Here is a 19,165-nt window from a genome sequence, read left to right as displayed (position 1 = left end):
ATAGTATAGCCTAATTCTCTTTTCCTATAGCACTTGGGGAATAAGCGTAGTCAAATATTAGAACCAGACATCAGGGATGATGTGCAACCCTTTTAAAATGAACCACCACCTGATAAATAGATAAAACAGGAAGTCCAAGCACAAAGCAACGATTGTGTGAAATTCAACAGCATGTGTGTGTTTTAGCTATAGTTCTGTATATATAGCTAAGTTTACAATAAAAGTTTAAAATATTTGAAGGCCAATGTATGCTACACCAATACAGACTGTTATGTTGCATTTTGATGTTTTCTTGCTCTCTTACATTTTTTCTTGGGTACAGAACATCATGTATTTCTCAAATCTTCAGCTTTCATTTCCTTGTTCAGATGTCTTTGTTTGGAGCTAAGCACTGAGCCATCTCTGCTTCCTCTCCTTATGAAGTTCTCAAGCTTATTCATTATTTTTGAGATTATATATATATATATATATACACACACACACACTATAGGTGAGTCAAGGTAAAAGTCATACAAAGCTTCTCCCCACAAAATATAATAAGCAGAGACAGCATGTTCTTGTTCCGTGAACATATATCATCAGAACATTCAGGAATCATAGTCTCTAGTCCATGGATCAGTTAATCATACATCTTTTTCTGGGAGTTATTACTCCTATTACAAAGGAGGCATGTCGAAAGAACAAAAGAGCTATTCTTTGCAGGCTTGTGCAAAACAGTTGCACCATTGTTCAGGTGTACTTCAAGCATTGCGAGTTTGCTAGTTATTTTCTCAGCTCTGTGGCAGTAATCAAAACTGAACTTGCATTACCCATTGGAAAGAAATGGTAGATGCACCAATTTATTCCTCTGTACCTTTTCTCCCTCCTCACATAATCTCTGCTCGATAAATAGTTGTTCTTATGGCAACTGAGTGTGCTCCAGATCACGTATTTCATCATGCATATAACGGGGTATCTACACCACTCGGAAGTAACTAGGAGGAGAGGGAACGCCTGTGAATTTCTTTCAACTTATCAAGAGGCTTTACAACAAAGGGTTTCCTGAATTGTGGTGCCACCGCTAGGAAAGGGATTGGCTCGCATGAAAGAGAATGAGAGGACACAGCTCCTTCCTCCACAGCTGATCCGACTTCTGGTGTTGTTGGCCAATGCCCAGCAGGGTTGCTGGTGGTGGCGACGGGGAGAGAAGGTGGGGGTCAAGAGCAAAAACCAACATGAGATCACACTGCACAATCTCACGAGACCCACCTTTTCAAGTCCACTTTGGTGCAGACACAGTATTGTGGCAACAGCCCTTGCTTGCAATCATTCAAAGCCATAATAACAGATTCAGTTGTACTTTGCCCTCTGCAATGCAAGAGGAAGATACCTGGAATAAGTTTCCCATATCTTCTGAACAGGTGCCTGGTTATCTGCTTGCTGGGCTGCTAGTGCTTTTGAGGTCCTTAGCAAGTGTCCAATTTCATTTTTTCATTTTGCTATCTCTAAAATGGGAATAAGATGTGGCTCCTCCTTAAGAGAAAATTTGCTTCAGAATCTGTTCTGTGCTTTGGATAACAGGTTGCTTCAGTGCTGGCATCTCACTTTGGTTTATTTTCCAAAATTATGGAGGTCTCCACATTGACTATAACTGGGAAATCAACAAATGACTATGATTTTTAAAAATGATAATGATGGCAAACTCAGATGAAATCTGCAGGAAGCCCCTCCTGAGGTGAGTGAGCTACTTTCAAGTCCTGAATTCAGCTGCCAAGTAACATGCAGAAGTTGTGCCTTAGAACACAGACTATCACAAGCTCACTCCAGGTGTGAAGACGGAGCTCATGGAGTTGTGGTTGACAGCAAAAAGAAGTCTGCAGTGATTTTGGAGATGGAATGGAGGAACTATGCAGTCAAACCTACAAACAAAGGGACTAAGCTTGTGAACCTGCCCATTCACTATGCCACAATATTTTTATTTGACTGTATGCAACCTTTAATAACTTTTTTTTAAAAAAAGTATTGCATTCATTAGGTATGTGTGGGTAAAAATCCCAACACCACACACACACCACCACTGCCCCCAAAATGAGTTTTAACCAGGTCTTCTGCAGTGAAATTGGTAATGATTTCCAGCATGAGTTGTAAAAGCGGCAATTAAAAAAATGTTTTCCATTATACATGGATTTGCAATGCCTTAATCCATTGATCTAATTTTCCTGATCATGGCATAGGTGCAGAAGTGTACATACTGGGAATGAAATACTAGAATAAAAAGCAGTCACGCTGTTCAAGTCTATGGGTGTTTAAAAGGTAAAGGTAAAGGAACTCCTGACCATCAGGTCCAGTCGTGGCCGACTCTGGGGTTGCGGCACACATCTTGCTTTATTGGCCGAGGGAGCTGGCGTACAGCTTCCCGGTCATGTGGCCAGCATGACTAAGCCGCTTCTGGCAAACCAGAGCAGCACACGGAAATGCCGTTTACCTTCCTACCTATTTATCTACTTGCACTTTGACGTGCTTTCGAGCTGCTAGGTTGGCAGGAGCAGGGACCAAGCAACGGGAGCTCACCCCGTCACGGGGTTTCGAACCACCGACCTTCTGATCGGCAAGTCCTAGGCTCTGTGGTTTAACCCACAGCACCACCCGCGTCCCTCCTATGGGTATTTACTTAGAAGTAAATGCACTAGCTTACTGCCCAGGAAAAATGCATAGCATTGCAACCTGCTCAGGTTGATAAAATATATGCCACTCAACATCTCTCACTGAACTCATGGATCCATACAGAAATACCAAATCCTTAATCTGTAAATCAGATGTGTCTGGCTTTTGGTAAAGCGTGTTCTCCCTAGCAGAGAGCACGTGTTGCGGTTGGGAACAGGCCACCCTCCAGTGACTAGGCAAATTTAGTTGAATCCCGACCATTTAAATGGTTAAACTGGGTTGCTGGGGTGTTTTGATTCTTGCCAATTCGGAGGAGGGGTCAGAGTCTATATATACAGGGGCCAGACGTTGGCACGGCCTCTTGGCCGTTTTGCATCGGATCACATGGAGCACTTGGACAATCTTCTCATTGTCTGGTTACATTTCTTTATTTCTTTATTTTCCCCTTCTTTTTAATCCTCTCTAGTCCCTTAAATAATTTAATTCCCCCCTTTTCCTGTTCAATTTCCCACCCCACCCCTTACCCTACCCCGTAGGAAGATTCTCCCTGTATCTGTGGCTTGCCTTTCCCAATAGGGAGAGAGCCCCCGTTAGGGGCTTTCTTTCGCAAAAAGGTTTCCCCCATTTCTCTTGTTGAAATTGTGGGGCTAGTCAGGGCTGTTCCCAGCTTAGCTGGTATCACTTTCGTTTATAGTATCCCCGAAGGTTGGCTTTATGGCTCCCTGTGCCTCCAAGGACTATGAGCACTCTGTATATGCTCTTGAACTATGCTGTTTCTGAACAAGTTTATTTTCTTTAAGTTTGTTTTGCCCTGATAGTGGCGACTGCCATTTTAGAGATGAGCCATTGTGGCTTAGTGGCTAAAGTGTAGGACTAGGACCTGGGAGACAGGGTTCATATACCCCTCTTAGCCATTGTTATAACAAAACAAAACAAACTGCTCCTTTTGGGCTATTCTGTTGCTGGGTAGTTCGGCCCATTTGTGATAAAAGAACTTTGGGTTTCTTGAAGGGGTGCTTCCCTCTAAAAGGGCAAGCAGGGGTACCTGGACAAGCTGTGGGCTACCTCAACTCTGCTATTTCACTGGAAACATTTATGCCTGGCCTAGCAGGTGACCCTAGGGCTTTGCCCTAGAATTCGATGGCCTGGAAGCGTTTCCGGCCTCAATAGTGTCCCCATGTGGTCCATGAAGCATTGGTTTCACTGGGTCAGCGGATAGTGCCGGTAATGCCTAGGTTGCAGGATTGGTCCCTGTATGGGACAGCTGCATGCTCCCCCATTGCTCTACCTGGACACTTAAGTCCTTTTGGTGGTTACCTCACTGCGAGGGATGTAACGGGCGCCATGTTTGCAATATGCAACTGGGAGAAAGCACCTTTGCGTGCGTTGCAGAGCACGGCGCTGCACGGGCTGCAATTGCATTGCATTGCTAGGAGATTTGCAGTTGCATTGCACGGAGGGTGTGTGCATTGCATGGAGGGTGTGTGTGCATTGCACGGAGTGTGTAGTTGCATTGCACGGAGGGTGTAGTTGCATTGCACGGAGTTTGTTGTCTCATTGAACAGAGGGTGTGCAGTGCACGGAGTGTGTAGTTGCATTGCATGGAGTGTAGTTGCATTGCATGAAGGGTGTGTGCATTGCAGGGAGTGTGTAGCTGCATTGCATGGAGGGTGTAGTTGTATTGCACAGAGTGTGTTGTTTTGTTTTGTTTTTGCATTGCACGGAGTGTGTGTGCATTGCACAGAATATGTAGTTGCATTGAACAGAGGGTGTGCAGTGCACGGAGTGTGTAGTTGCATTGCATGGAGTGTAGTTGCATTGCACGAAGGGTGTGTGCATTGCAGGGAGTGTGTTTTGCATTGCACGGGGTGTGTAGTTGCATTGCACGGAGGGTTTGTGTGTGCATTGCACGGAGTGTGTAGTTGCATTGCACAGAGCGTGCTTTTTTGCATTGCACGGAGTGTGTAGTTGCATTGCATGGAGAGTGTGTGCACTGCACGGAGTGTGTTTTTTGCATTGCACAGAGTGTGTGTCTGAAAAGGAAGCTGGCTTGGCGGCAGCTTGGTTGGGACTTCTTTAGGGGTTCTGGCCAGCATCGGCCCTGTAAATTTACATATCATGATGGCAGCACAAGATGCCCCCTGCCCAAGCGGGGGCTGGAAGCTGGCAAGCAATAGCTCAATACCTTTTGCCCATATTCCCATTTTTAGGGATCCAGTTGGATATCGTTGCTAAAACATACCACTTGGCTATGGAGAAGCTGTCTGCCTTGAAGGAAGTTAATTTGTAATACTTCCTCTGTAGCAAGTGATGCTTCACCAGATCCGATCTTGCTGGGTCACTTAACTAATCTTCCCACTAGGCCAGGCTGCCTAGATTTCACCCCTCCCATATCCAAGAATCTCCTGAGGAGTCTGCTGATTCTCCAGAGAGGAGGAGGCGTGTTCTGGTCTCTACTTATTCTGCTCCAGCACCAAGTCAGTCAGTCAGTCAGTCAGTGTCGGAGAGGGAGAGAGACTGAGTGTTAGAGATCATGTGTAGAGATAAGGTTGCTGCTAAGGGCAGCTGCAGACACTCAGTGCAGTGCAGCATTTATTTATACTTAGACCTATTAAGCTCTGTATATAGTTTGTATAGTTGTAGATAGAATAAAGAAGATATTCTACAGAGCTGCTCTCCGAGTTGTTTATATACTCTGCTAGACTCTGCTGTACTCTGCTGTGCGACGACTGTCCTTTTGTTGGAGTGAATCCGGTGCTCACAACTCTAAGCTGTGAGTCCACAGCACTTTGACCTGTTCCTGTGCAGAAGGTGGTCTCTGGAAGTGCTACCCAGCTCGCCTAGCCCAGTTGGGGCTGAAGTGGATGAGTCCAGTTGGTGGCACTGGCTCAAGGGCGATGCTGACAGAGGTCCCCTTACCTCTGTGTATGCCTACCAAGTGTGGTGAAGGCAGATATCAGGCGATGGTAGCAATTCCTGAATGTATGCAATAGTAGTTCGCCATGGCAGGATACCTTGAACCCGCTCAGGGATTTTCAGGTTCATGCTGGTGCTGCTGGATCTTTGCCCTTTGGTTTTATTTCAAGGGCTGCTGGTGTGCAAAGCTATGGCCTCAAGCCTGGTGTGGTGAGGCAATCATGTGACATAACTTTTCTTGAGTTTTCCCCATTGTAGTAGCAGTTCACGTGGCCCGAGGAGTTCAGTGACCATCGGATCTGCTTTTGGTCTGATAACCAGGTAGTGGTGAGCGTCTTGGCAAAACAGTCCTCATGCTGTAGCACAGTCTCTGCCCCTCCGCTCATGCTTTCGAGCTGCGCCACTTAAGGTTTAATATTGTGCTTTCTACTCTCCAAATTACGCTGACACTATTCGATTTTCAGATGAAGCGCTTCAGATCCTGGGCTCCAGACTCAGCTATTGCCAGACTTTTCCAGACCTGTGGCATTTTGACAACAATTAGTAATTTCAGAGAGCGGCAGCTTCCATTTCCCCTTCTGCTTTTACCTCTTATGGGAAGGCCTGGATGGATTTCTTAGCCTTAAGCTGGCAGTTCTCGGCCATTCAGAAGAATTGGCCCCCATCCTCTGAGCAGATCCTGCAGTATTTGGTCCACCTGCTGCAGATTGGGCATGCGGTTATAACTATCCGAATTCAGTCCGCTGCAATGTCTGTTACATTGAAGCTTTATTTTTCAGAGACCCTTGTATAAAGTTTGCAGTGCGCAGGGCCTTGGAAGGTTGGAATAGGCTCCAACCTCATAGGACAGTGGGCAGGAAGTCGGTCAATTTTTACCTATGCAGTATCTGCAACAAGTTAAAACTTGTCTGCGGGTTAAAGATCAAGGTGAGACTACTTTCAGGAGTCCATTGCATTTTCGCACTGAGGGTTGGGGAAATGGTTGTTGGAGCCAGCACGGGGCTGAAAGTCTGGAGGCTTATTGCTTCAGGACTTTTCCTTATCCTTTGGAGCTTGTCATTAGAGTTGGTAACTCTAAAACAGACTTAGTGGGCAGGAGTGCCACAATCAGGCTTCCCGCCACAGGTGAGGAGGGCCCTTGCCCGGTTATGGATAACAGAATATTTGGCTTTTTATTCCCTGGGGGCTGGCCCGCTCCAGTGCATGAAAATGGGTTCCTGTTAGCCCGGCATCAATGTGCTTACGTCGTGCACCAGTTATTACAGCCTGCGGCTTGCTTACCGCTGTACACTCCTCATTCCTTACGATTAGGTGCTGCTGCAAAGGCTGCACACTGGGGGCCTGTCAGTAGACAGGATTGTGAATACGGGTCATTGGAAGTCTGACGCTGACAAGGGTTATATCAGGAAGTGTCACAATGATGTCTGTGCTGATGCTTGTCTGTTATTTCCTTTTTTCATAGGAGCAGCTGTGCACATTTGAGCCACAGCATTGTACACTAGGCTGGCAAGCATGTTGACGAGTTTGGACTGGGGCGCCATCTCAGTCTTCCTGCCCATGTGAACATATACTGGATGTCCAGATGGGGAATGCTTTGGGAGGAGATCCTTCCTTTGGTGCGGTCGAGTGTGACCTGTGCAGGTCCTCCCGCAGTGCTGGTGGTACAGCTGGGCGAGAATGTTTGCTGTCTTCCTCCAGCATAAGTTTGCATTCCTGCATGCAAGAGGGCTTGGATTGAGTTGATGGCAGCTCTCCCTGGACTCAAAATAATTTAAGGCATTGGTTCAAGGTGGTCTGGAGGGGGGGTTGGAGCACCTGTCCCCTCCAATGCGCAAAGATGTTCCATTAAGGGAATCCAAGGATTCGCCATGCTTTTGTCGACCCCTTTTGAGGGGTAAGGCCATGCAAGAGTCCCTGGGAGCATTTGGGGTGAGCTTGAGTCTGATCCTGGTTCATTGCTCCCCCATGCTGTTTACTGGAACTGACGATATGGTGGGGCCCAGTCGTCAGTGCTGCCCTGCTGAGGTCAGGTGCAGCTAGTCGGGAACCAATGCCTAGACAAACTACCACCGAGCAGGCCTGAAAGCATGTTAATAAGGCGGTGGATAATAGAATAAAATAAATAAAGTAAATAAAATAACAAATAAAATAAAATAGGTCTTTGCTTTAGGTGGTTCTGTAATATTGCACCCTCCTAATTTTCTTCAAGGCTATTGCCCTCTTTAGGGCAGATGGGGTGCATCTTTCCCCTATGGGGAACGACACCTGGCGGGATGCGATTGCCTTGGGATTCATTGCTCCCCCACAATGTTTGCTGGTACTGACGATATGGTGGGGCCCAGTCGTCAGTGCTGCCCTGCTGAGGTCAGGTGCAGCTAGTCGGGAACCAATGCCTAGACAAACGTACCACCAAGAAGGCCGGAAAGCATGTTAATAAGGCAGTGGAAATAAAATACAGGTCGTTGAAATCGAATGCATTCAAAGATTATGTTCGTTAACATTATTGGTGTCTTACAATTTTTGCTTGTTTTATCTTATTTATCAGGTTTAGCGGTGACCCGTGTTTGGATTGTGGGGCACAGTATCGTCCATTGGGCTGGCGTCGCAGCACGGCAATCTGGATTGGGTCCAGATTTTGGCTTTCCTCCACATATTCGCTTGTCTTGGCTGTCCAGACGTGGGATGCGCTGGTCGGAGTTCCTGCCAAGTATCCGGAGGCAGTTGCTCTTGGAGGGGCCGCCACCTGCTATTGTGGTGCAGCTTGGTGAGAACGACCTGGTGCCCATGGACTGTTTGTCACTACGTGCTGCAATTTTGGGTGACCTGGAGACGCTGCGTGCAATGGTGCCGACAGCGAAAATTTTTTGGTCAAAGCTTTTGCAACGCTGCGTTTGGAAGGGCAGTCGTTGCCCGGCTGCCACTGAAAGGGCCAGAAAACGCATCAATTCTGCTGTGGTCAAAAAAGTTTTGGAGCTGGGTGGCGATGCAATTTCCCACCCCGAGATTCTTTTTGAGAGGCCATCCTTTTTCCGAGCTGATGGCATGCACCTTTCCGCTTCAGGGAATGAGGCTTGGATTGGTGCGGTGGTGACCAAGCTGAGGTCTTGGTTGGGGCTGTGAGTGGTTTGGCGGTGAGCTGAGGGCTCCATGGCGGTTAGGCATTGGTTTAATTGGTGCTTGGAGGGGTAAGTGCCTACCCCTCCAAATGATGCGAATGGGAATTCCGTTAAAGGAAATCCAGGGGCTTGCCATTCTTTCGTCCTTGTCCCCGGAGTCGGACTTGGGCCGTGCAAGCCCCACAGGAACATGAGGGTGAGAAGTAATGGTCTGGTGCCCAGCTTTATTTCTCACCCAATACTTGTTTCCCACGCTGGCTTCCGCTGGTGTCCGGAAGGCCAGCTCTGTCCCTGAGGGCAAGGACAGATAGTCATAACCAATGCCTAAGCAACCACTCACATTTTTGTATTTGAATAAAGTTGTGGCCAAAATTATGCCAAAAACCTTAAACAAAAATTGATGTGTGAAGTGTGAATTATTGGGGGGCTACTGTGACTCAACACGCAAAGCGTGTTCTCCCTAGCAGAGAGCACGTGTTGCGGTTGGGAACAGGCCACCCTCCAGTGACTAGGCAAATTTAGTTGAATCCCGACCATTTAAATGGTTAAACTGGGTTGCTGGGGTGTTTTGATTCTTGCCAATTCGGAGGAGGGGTCAGAGTCTATATATACAGGGGCCAGACGTTGGCACGGCCTCTTGGCCGTTTTGCATCGGATCACCCGCCCTCCCTCCCTTGTTTAAGGGGGGTATTGAAGGATTGCTTGACCTTGCTATGCCTGTCATGGGGTCGTTCGCCTTGGTGCGAGGGCCTGGTAGGAATTTTGCCATCTGGCTGATTGGCTGGTGCCATTTGGTTTTTGCCTACTGCGTAGCAAATCGTCACAACTTGTAAGGTTGGCGGTTAGGCATTGGCTTAATTGGTGCTTGGAGGGGTAAGTGCCTACCCCTCCAAATGATGCGAATGGGAATTCCGTTAAAGGAAATCCAGGGGCTTGCCATTCTTTCGTCCTTGTCCCCGGAGTCGGACTTGGGCCGTGCAAGCCCCACAGGAACATGAGGGTGAGAAGTAATGGTCTGGTGCCCAGCTTTATTTCTCACCCAATACTTGTTTCCCACGCTGGCTTCCGCTGGTGTCCGGAAGGCCAGCTCTGTCCCTGAGGGCAAGGACAGATAGTCATAACCAATGCCTAAGCAACCACTCACATTTTTGTATTTGAATAAAGTTGTGGCCAAAATTATGCCAAAAACCTTAAACAAAAATTGATGTGTGAAGTGTGAATTATTGGGGGGCTACTGTGACTCAACACGCAATACTTCCATTTGCCACGAGGTGGCCCTCTTAGTATAGTTTTGTACTTCAACACATACTTCCAACATGAATTCCAAGGTAGATTGTATCATACAGTATTCAATGAAATCGATCTGCATTTCTATCTCCAACACATTTCATCTCCCATCTTCTTGCCACCCTTCCCTCTGTATTTTCTCCTTCACCAGGTTCTGGAACATGCTCGTGTCAGATGCCTTGTGTAGACAACACCAATTATATAACTAAGCAAAATTTCATTTCACAGGTGTATAAATGACATCTGTGCTCATGTTTTCTAGTGATGTCATTATTCACCTGGATTTATTTTTATTTATTTATTTTAAGCATTGGACTCTAGCTTGTTGAAATGCCAAAATATGTTGAATTACTTTCAGAAATGCTGAAATATTCCAAAAAAATGAAATGCTGAGAAAAGTGTGGTTGATACATTTATGGTTGCCTTAAGATATAATTCGAGTTATAAGAGGATACGACAACAACCAAGTTTGGATTTTCAGCTAATAAATGAAATGTTTCTTCATATAGTTGACCTGCTTGCAATCTGTCATCAGAATAGGAATGCTGAGTTCAGAAAGCATGCTTTCTTTTTTTTTTTCTTTCTTTTTTGAGATTTGAGCAATACAGTGGTACCTCGGGTTAAGAACTTAATGCATTCTGGAGGTCCGTTCTTAACCTGAAACTGTTCTTAACCTGAGGTACCACTTTAGCTAATGGGGCCTCCTGCTGCTGCCGCGCTGCCGGAGCACGATTTCTGTTCTTATCCTGAAGCAAAGTTCTTAACCGGAGGTACTATTTCTGGGTTAGCGGAGTCTGTAACCTGAAGCGTATGTAACCTGAAGCATATGTAACCCGAGGTACCACTGTATTCAGAATATCATTGTATAAAGTGAAACCATCAGGTTGCAGGCAAGTATGCCATTTTATCTCATAATATTCAGATGATCAAATATTGTAATAAAGAAGAATAAAGCTGGACTGCTGGGAGGACAAAAAGCAATAACATTTGGGATTACAGGCCTTTGAGCTGCACAAAACTGTTCATCTGATGGTGATGCTCTTAAGCAAGGATTTTAGTTCTGTATTCTAATAAAAGGTAAAAGGTGACCAGGTTGGCAAAATTCCCAAATCCGGCAAAAAAATTTTTGAACCATCCGAAATGTCACAGAATACAAAAGCTTTCAAGTTCTCAAGCACTGACAGATCATTTTGCAATATTTTGCTAGGCCTACTAAAGGTATTGTCCTAAAATGGATTTTGGATTATTTTCCCTTTGTAATATTTTGTTTGTGATATAGAGAGGGAAGGAGCACATAGGTCTGTTGGCTGCAATACTGTGCCGAGAAATGTACTTCTATTTAAATGGCAATAATCAGTTCTAAATGTGTGCCTATGCGAATATGTTAGCATATGCAAAATTTATGCAAATTGCTATCCTCTTTTGCCCTTTTTTTGATGATGCATTTCATCATCATTGACTTTGCTTAATTGGACAGCTTAAACCAGTCCACCTGAACCTCAAACAAGCTTTGGAGGCAGAAAGTGTGAGATGATGAAGAAGGGGAAAGGGGACACACACCAACTTGCAGCTTCTCACTGCTTTCCCATAGACTTCCAAAACCATTAGATGAAAATCTCTAATAAGTCATCGTGTCCAGTACATTTCTTCTTTTGCTCCTTCTTTGACATTTATTTTATTGTTAATATGATGGGATGTGTACATTGCGTAGCATAACTGGCTTCTTACTTGCACTCTTTCTTTCTTTGTCTTGTTTGCACTGCTGGGGGAAGATGTCCAAAATGGCAGCTGCACATTTCCCTGTGAGCATTATTTTTATCCTGTTGATCCTTTATTGCTGGTTATTTAGTGCAAAAGGCTCACCTGGCCTCTAAGAGAGCAAAATGTGTTTGCTGAGTTCGCCAACATATGTCCTTTTCTAAATGGAACACTTCTGATGAGCAGCCATTAGGGGCACAATTAAAATGGCTCCCACTTCTGTACTTCTGTATCCTATTGGTTTCAAGTGTGGAATTCTCACAGGGATCAATGAGAGCAAGCACTGGAAAACACTACTGATTATGTCCTGTGAATCATGATTCTCCCTCTCATATTCTCCCTCTCAGGCCCCTAACAAACCTGTTTAGCTCATTTCATCAAGCAGACACTGATTAGACAGAAAACAGTCATTTCTAATCACACAGCCTGATTGTTTTCGTGAAGTTCATTGTCAGCTGTTTATACCAGCTTTCAGTTGAGTTTTAAAGCGTGGATGATGGATGAAATTATTTCCCTTCATCCTTTAGCCTTTTTCTTGCAGTATGAAAAATAAAATTAGCATTTGTAATTGTGAAATATGGAAGATGTCCACCCATTTCAGGTGAAAAAAAGACTCATGAGACATCTTAGCTAAATATGGATGGGGACATCACTTTTCTTTCTTTCTGTGTATGTCATCTCTCTCTTGGTGCCACACTTTCTCTCACTCTACTTATCCCCCTTCTCTCATTTTGCAACATCATTTTCTTCTTTCTTTCTCTTGCTTTGTCTTTGAGAAGGCACAACTATTCTAAAATCTCTAGGGTGTTTTAAAAATGGCAGCAACCTGACTTTCTTTCCTTACCCCATCAGTCTTCCAATGGGCTATGTTTATTTTCTTGCAGACAACTCCACATTATTGCCAAGTCTCTCTCTGTTTGTACTCAATTTGCACTCTCTAATGGTTGCTGTAATACACTGCTGGGCAAAGGGCTTGAGTGAAGCAGGAAAGATGAAGGTTGAGGCCAGACTACAGACAGGATCAGAGGTTTTCCATCCCTGATATACAGCAGTGGTATAAGACTAACAATCAATGCTGCTCTACTCACCTCCTAAGTGCTTTTTTATTCAGTAGTTGATCGTTAAGAAACAAAGCTGCAATGTGTTTAGAATAATAGGAACATTTTTAAAAAACAACAACATGTAAATTGATTCTATTGTGCATAGACATATGGCAATGACTTGGGGAATATTTGCCAATATTTGAGTAGCTTAGACGAAAAGCAACTTCCATCACTTCTATCTCCCTGCCAAAATACGTATTTCCAATCCAAGCCTTTAGGCACTGGGTTATTTCAAAGCAGTTTCCCCATATGATTTGGATCTTTCTTTAAAATGGAAACAAAAGGTGACTTTACTGTAACATGCATGGTCAAATCACAAGAAATTAGAACAAGTTCTAATACTTAGAATAAACGCACAAGGCTCCTATCCACTTCGCTCCTCCCTGTTCATTTCATGGCTGCCCTGCATTGAGTAAAGCCATCCTTTGGCACAGCATGTTATCTGAACGCAGGTTCATGGTTTAGCTCTCCTGAGAAACGTTGAACCATAAACCATAGGGCAAGCCATGGTTACAACTCATAGAAAGAGAGAGAAAACCTGGGTTCAGATGACATACTAAAGCAAACTATGGTGCAGCCGCAAAGCAACCAGGGATAAGCAAAGCAACTGAGATTTCCTCCCATATGCTTGTTTAAGCTATGGTTTGGCTTAGTGTGACATCAACAGTGCCAGATTTACGTATAGCTATAGCTTAGGGCCACACTCTCTTGGGAGCCAAAAAAAAAAATTGAAGGGGAAAAACTGGATGTACATTTCCAAAATATAAGATAAAAAACAAATAAAATAAAACCTACATACAGCAACAGTGTTTTGTGTTGTGTAGGCTGCTATGATGTAAGTAATGGGCCCCGCCTGCTCCCCAAAATATCACTGGTTTACTCATTTCTATATATAGGGTGCCTATATTCTGCATGTGAAATGGCTTTAGATACCTATTAGGTCCATAAATTACCATATAGCATATATTCAACACACAAAACAGTGTCAATTTGTTGTTGACGAAGGACAGCTGGACATATAAAGGGCCCCATTACCTTCAGGAACTTAGGGCCTCATCAAACCTAAATCCGGCCCTGGACATCAAACACGCATGGAAATAAAACAGACCATGCACCATATTTTCATATTGCCCCATGTCAACATAAGTTCAATGTTTATAAATTGCACTAGTTCACAAGTTGATAATGATGATGATGATGACGATGAAAGTACCCGATTGTATTTCATGAGCTGCTGATCAGATGAGGCACATCAAGCCCATCCTCTGAAGGACCACCCAAATGTTGTTTCATGTGGCATGGCTTCTGACATCTCTTCAGCAGCCCAGGATGGAGTCACACTATAAACTGCCCTCAAAAGTCATGTGAAAAGGATCCCAGTGTTCTTGTAAACATCTTTCAGAAAAGAATACATTACCACCTACTTCTTGTACTTATACATTGTTGAACTATGGACCGGTTAATCCGTCTGTAATCTAGTATTCTAGTTTTGAGGTGAAAAATCATAAGAAGGAGAGTAGGGGGTCACCAGAAGTCATAATAATAATAATAATAATAATAATAATAATAATAATAAACAACAACAACAACCCTTTATTGTCACTACACCACCCGTGTGCAGTGACATTAAACACACCCCCAAAATGGGATATAGTGCCTTTAAGATGATATGTTTCTCTGGACACAAGAAATAATTGCTAACATGCCAGCATAGCAGATATGAATGCTACAGAAAGACAGTTTTGTTGTTGTTGAAAACTTAAATTGTTTAAATGTTTTCTCCTCAAGCATGCATGTTTCCTGAGCTTTGAATGAATGGATTTCAATTGTGGCAAAGATTTCCTGATAATGTCTCAACATGGTGAAATGTTCCAATGGTTGAGTGGTTTCTATCCTTTAATTTTCTGTCCACAGGATCATGCTTAAATAAAACAAGATAGGGCCTCCTGTCATGTAGCAACGTGAAAGGGAGTGAGACACATATTTGGATCTGAGTCGTTAGAAAGGCTTAAAATATTGCCAAGTTGATGCTAGCTTCGGGATGAACAATATTGCTCTGCAAAAGTTTCTGAGGCCCTGTAATAACAGGCACATTTCAAGAGCATGGGGAAGCAAATCAGCGCAACACCAGGGATAAAGGGGGGCAGATGGGGGAATCGGCGAGAGGGCTCCAGGACTCTTCACCAGACACCAGCGGGGAGAGCACGGGTCCTCCGCTACCCACGCCCTCCCTGCACAGAAGGCTTCCGCGCAGGGAGAGTAGGAGGAGACTTGGCGTCAAACAACTTTTATGTTGGAAAAGGTTTAAGAAACGCCCACTGACGGATTCTGCTAGCGGATTCTGCTTTCCTCAGTGACACCAGAAGTAAACAGAATTGGCTTTGTGCTTGTAGGTCTCCCTGTGGTTTCTTCATTTTTATGTGTCATGTTGTCCCTGTCATTTCACAGCAGACTGCCTATGTTGATTGAAATCATCCTGTAATGAGTATGGGTTGCTCGTGCGTAAGTTGCCGCCTCTCCTGGCTATGTTGCCTTGTTAAACCATTCTGTCTGGACAGCCCTTCACTTCGTGGCTGCCTCAGTCGCTAGCAGAATCCGTCAGTGGGCGTTTCTTAAACCTTTTCCAACATAAAAGTTGTTTGACGCCAAGTCTCCTCCTACTCTCCCTGCGCGGAAGCCTTCTGTGCAGGGAGGGCGTGGGTAGCGGAGGACCCGTGCTCTCCCCGCTGGTGTCTGGTGAAGAGTCCTGGAGCCCTCTTGCCGATTCCCCCATCTGCCCCCCTTTATCCCTGGTGTTGCGCTGATTTGCTTCCCCATCTGCTGAGCTGCCTCTCTCCCTGCTGGGCCCTTCTCCAGCTTCATTTGAGAGCCTTCCCTCTGCCTATAGCTCCAATGTCAGTTCCCTGACACATCCCTACCAAGGAATTGGAGCAGACGTCCCTTATTTCTGTTTTGTCCTTAAAATATAATCAGCAATGGATTACCCTCTGTGATGCTCTTGAAATGTGCCTGTTATTACAGGGCCTCAGAAACTTTTGCAGAGCAATATTGTTCATCCCGAAGCTAGCATCAACTTGGCAATATTTTAAGCCTTTCTAACGACTCAGATCCAAATATGTGTCTCACTCCCTTTCACGTTGCTACATGACAGGAGGCCCTATCTTGTTTTATTTAAGCATGATCCTGTGGACAGAAAATTAAAGGATAGAAACCACTCAACCATTGGAACATTTCACCATGTTGAGACATTATCAGGAAATCTTTGCCACAATTGAAATCCATTCATTCAAAGCTCAGGAAACATGCATGCTTGAGGAGAAAACATTTAAACAATTTAAGTTTTCAACAACAACAAAACTGTCTTTCTGTAGCATTCATATCTGCTATGCTGGCATGTTAGCAATTATTTCTTGTGTCCAGAGAAACATATCATCTTAAAGGCACTATATCCCATTTTGGGGGTGTGTTTAATGTCACTGCACACGGGTGGTGTAGTGACAATAAAGGGTTGTTGTTGTTGTTGTTGTTTATTATTATTATTATTATTATTATTATTATTATTATGACTTCTGGTGACCCCCTACTCTCCTTCTTATGATTTTTCACCTCAAAACTAGAATATAGGATCAACTACTCATCATCTGATAGGGGGGAGGGGGTTCAGTCCTGCCCAGTTCGGCTGTATGCTCCAGTTCACTACAGAGAATTGGTGCATGGAACTGACCCATGCAGAAAGCAGGATAGACCTCCATACAACCCTTGGAGGTCAATCTTTCCTTGTTTGGGTGCTTGTGCACTTCTGTGCAAGGGATTTTAACAGGTGAACAGGATATCATATAAAACATCATCTGATGTTTTAATGACATCATGTGATTGACGGGTGGCTTGCCCCACTGACTTGTCAAATTTGACTTGCGGATCTGGCCCACTGAGTCAAAAATGTTCCCCACCCCTAAAATAGATGGTTTCAAATAAAAGACTCTCATTTGTCAGTCTTCAACTAGAGGACTATCCTCTGTAAAGTAGACCACATGGCCACCCAAACTGAGCACCAGAGAAAAGGACCCAAAGCCAGGCATCAGCAGTGTTTCCTGACAATATGCTGAGACCCTGCCACTTACTGAAGATGTCAGTGACTGGTACTTGCCATGCTGTAACTTCTCTGATGAAGGGAGAAGTGGGGACTTTCCCAAATGCTTGAACAAGACAGATCAAAATGGGATATTAGTTCAGGCAGCTCCTGAAACGAATCTGGTATGTTCTGCAGTGACAACTCCTTGCAACCAAACATATCCTTTGTGATTTTATCCAACTTTCCTGGTACTCCAAGGACATCCGTCCCTGAAAAGACCGTTTAATGAAGCGACTAACCAAGTTCTGAAAGCAACAATCTTTTAAAGCAAACGCTCAGAAAAACTGGCTGACAATTCTTTGACAACTTTCATTTATGTCTTGGGTGAGAGGTTCTGTACAGAAGTGGCTGTCATAAATATAAATGAGACATTCTGTTTGAATTAAAATTGCAGTTCTGTGGTGTTATTTTTTTATGAAAGCTATTAAATTCTGTTTTAATAAGCAAAACTTAATGGGGGGAATTTTGAGGTTTGATTTTGTTTTTGCTTTGTTACTTGCAGACAAACAGTTCCAGAATGTATAAGCGTGTGGCATTCCAGTTGCTTAATTGATTTAGATTTATAGATGCTTCTTATCTGAAGGCTCCAGATGACTAGCTATATTTCCTAATGAGGAACTGACGTGGAAAGAGACGGACTTATTCAGAGACATAAATAAATCCGTGGGCAAGCCAGGATTTGAATTCCACCTATCCACATCCAAGTCAAATGCTTCACATGCTGAGTTATGTGTCGAAGGGTCTGCCAAACGGTTTCCAGAGCAATTGGGTTGGGGATGCAATGCTACTGAAACATAAATGATCTGTATATTGTGTGAGAGAGACAGTGCCCACCAGAATAGAGTACCATCACCTCTTATTTTTCTTATTTTTCCTGTTCATGGCAGCCATTTTGTGCTGGCGCTCACAGCACTCTGCTTTCCTTTGGACCAAATCAGCAAAGGCAGGGAAGGGGCTTGTCTAAGAAGCCCAGGACCTCCATACACACTGCTCAGGCTTGTGCCCCAGGGTGATCACTTTGGTGCTGCTAACTGCACCCCCAGAGGTACACTCCATTGTCTCTTGAGACAGGCAGATGCCAACAACAACAGTACCATTACCTCATTTCTTACCAAAAAAAGAGTTTTGGTAAGAAATTACATCCCACAAACAGGGAGCCACTGCAGAAAAGGTCCGTTCTCATGTTGCCACACTCTGGACCTCACATGGAGGAGGCACACGAAGAAGGGCCTCAGGTGATGAACACAGAGTCCAGATTGGTTTATATGGGAGAGGTGATCCTTGAAGTATTGTGGTCCAAAATCCATCCCACAGGGCAGCTGGTGGCTTATCTGTGTTCAGGTAAGCACAGGCTCTGGCTTTCTTGGGTTGAGAAAAGCTTGGGGTGTGCAACATTGGCCCTTGTGAGTGACAAGACATATATTGAAGCCTCTAGAGTGGCTGGCCCTGGGATGAATGCTACCTTCTGCTCTGCCTTTGTCTGATCAATAGAATCTGGCCCAAGTCCTGCCTGCTATATTTCAGGCCATAGTTCCCTCCTTGAGCCGATTATCTCTGATGCTATTCCACCCTTTTAAACAGTGTTAATTTTCCTTTTCCCTCAATTTTCCAGAGTAATGGAAATTATTTTGTTAAAACTGTGATGAAGAAATTGAGACTGACTGAAGGAAAACAACTGACAGTAAATAAAAAAACTGTTTTATGGAAAGTTTGATTGCACACAATCTTGGACTAAATATTTGATTTTTGTGAAGAAAAACTTTTTTTTTTTTTCTGGAACAAGTCAAAGAGAAAGGACAGTGTTCCAAGGATAGATTACACAAGAGGGTCTAATTTGTTCTCCTCTTTTAAACCCCATGTGGTTTACAATCTCTGTCTACCTAAAGGCAGTGCTTTTTTCGGGGGGGGGGATGCAGAGGTACGCATACCCCTAAACATTTCGTGAATCTGAGTTTGGCCTCATTGAGGGGCAGTATTTCAACATGAGTAGGAAAATGAGAGTACCCCTAAACATTTTTTTAGGAAAAAAAACACGGCCTAAAGGGATCTGCACAAGTACTACTAAGTTTTATAGGTTTCTTATTCTTCACTAAGCTGACACTTTTGTCATTAACTTCAAAGCTACAGCAGCGACAGTTCTGGTAATAAGCCAAGCTGCTAACATCTTATCATTGTCTCCTTTCACTTCCCTGAATGGCTCCCGTCTGCGG

This window comes from Podarcis pityusensis, assembly GCF_964106645.2.
Source record: "Podarcis pityusensis genome assembly, chromosome: 6".
Lineage (NCBI taxonomy): Eukaryota > Metazoa > Chordata > Lepidosauria > Squamata > Lacertidae > Podarcis > Podarcis pityusensis.
This window is presented reverse-complemented; position numbering follows the sequence as displayed.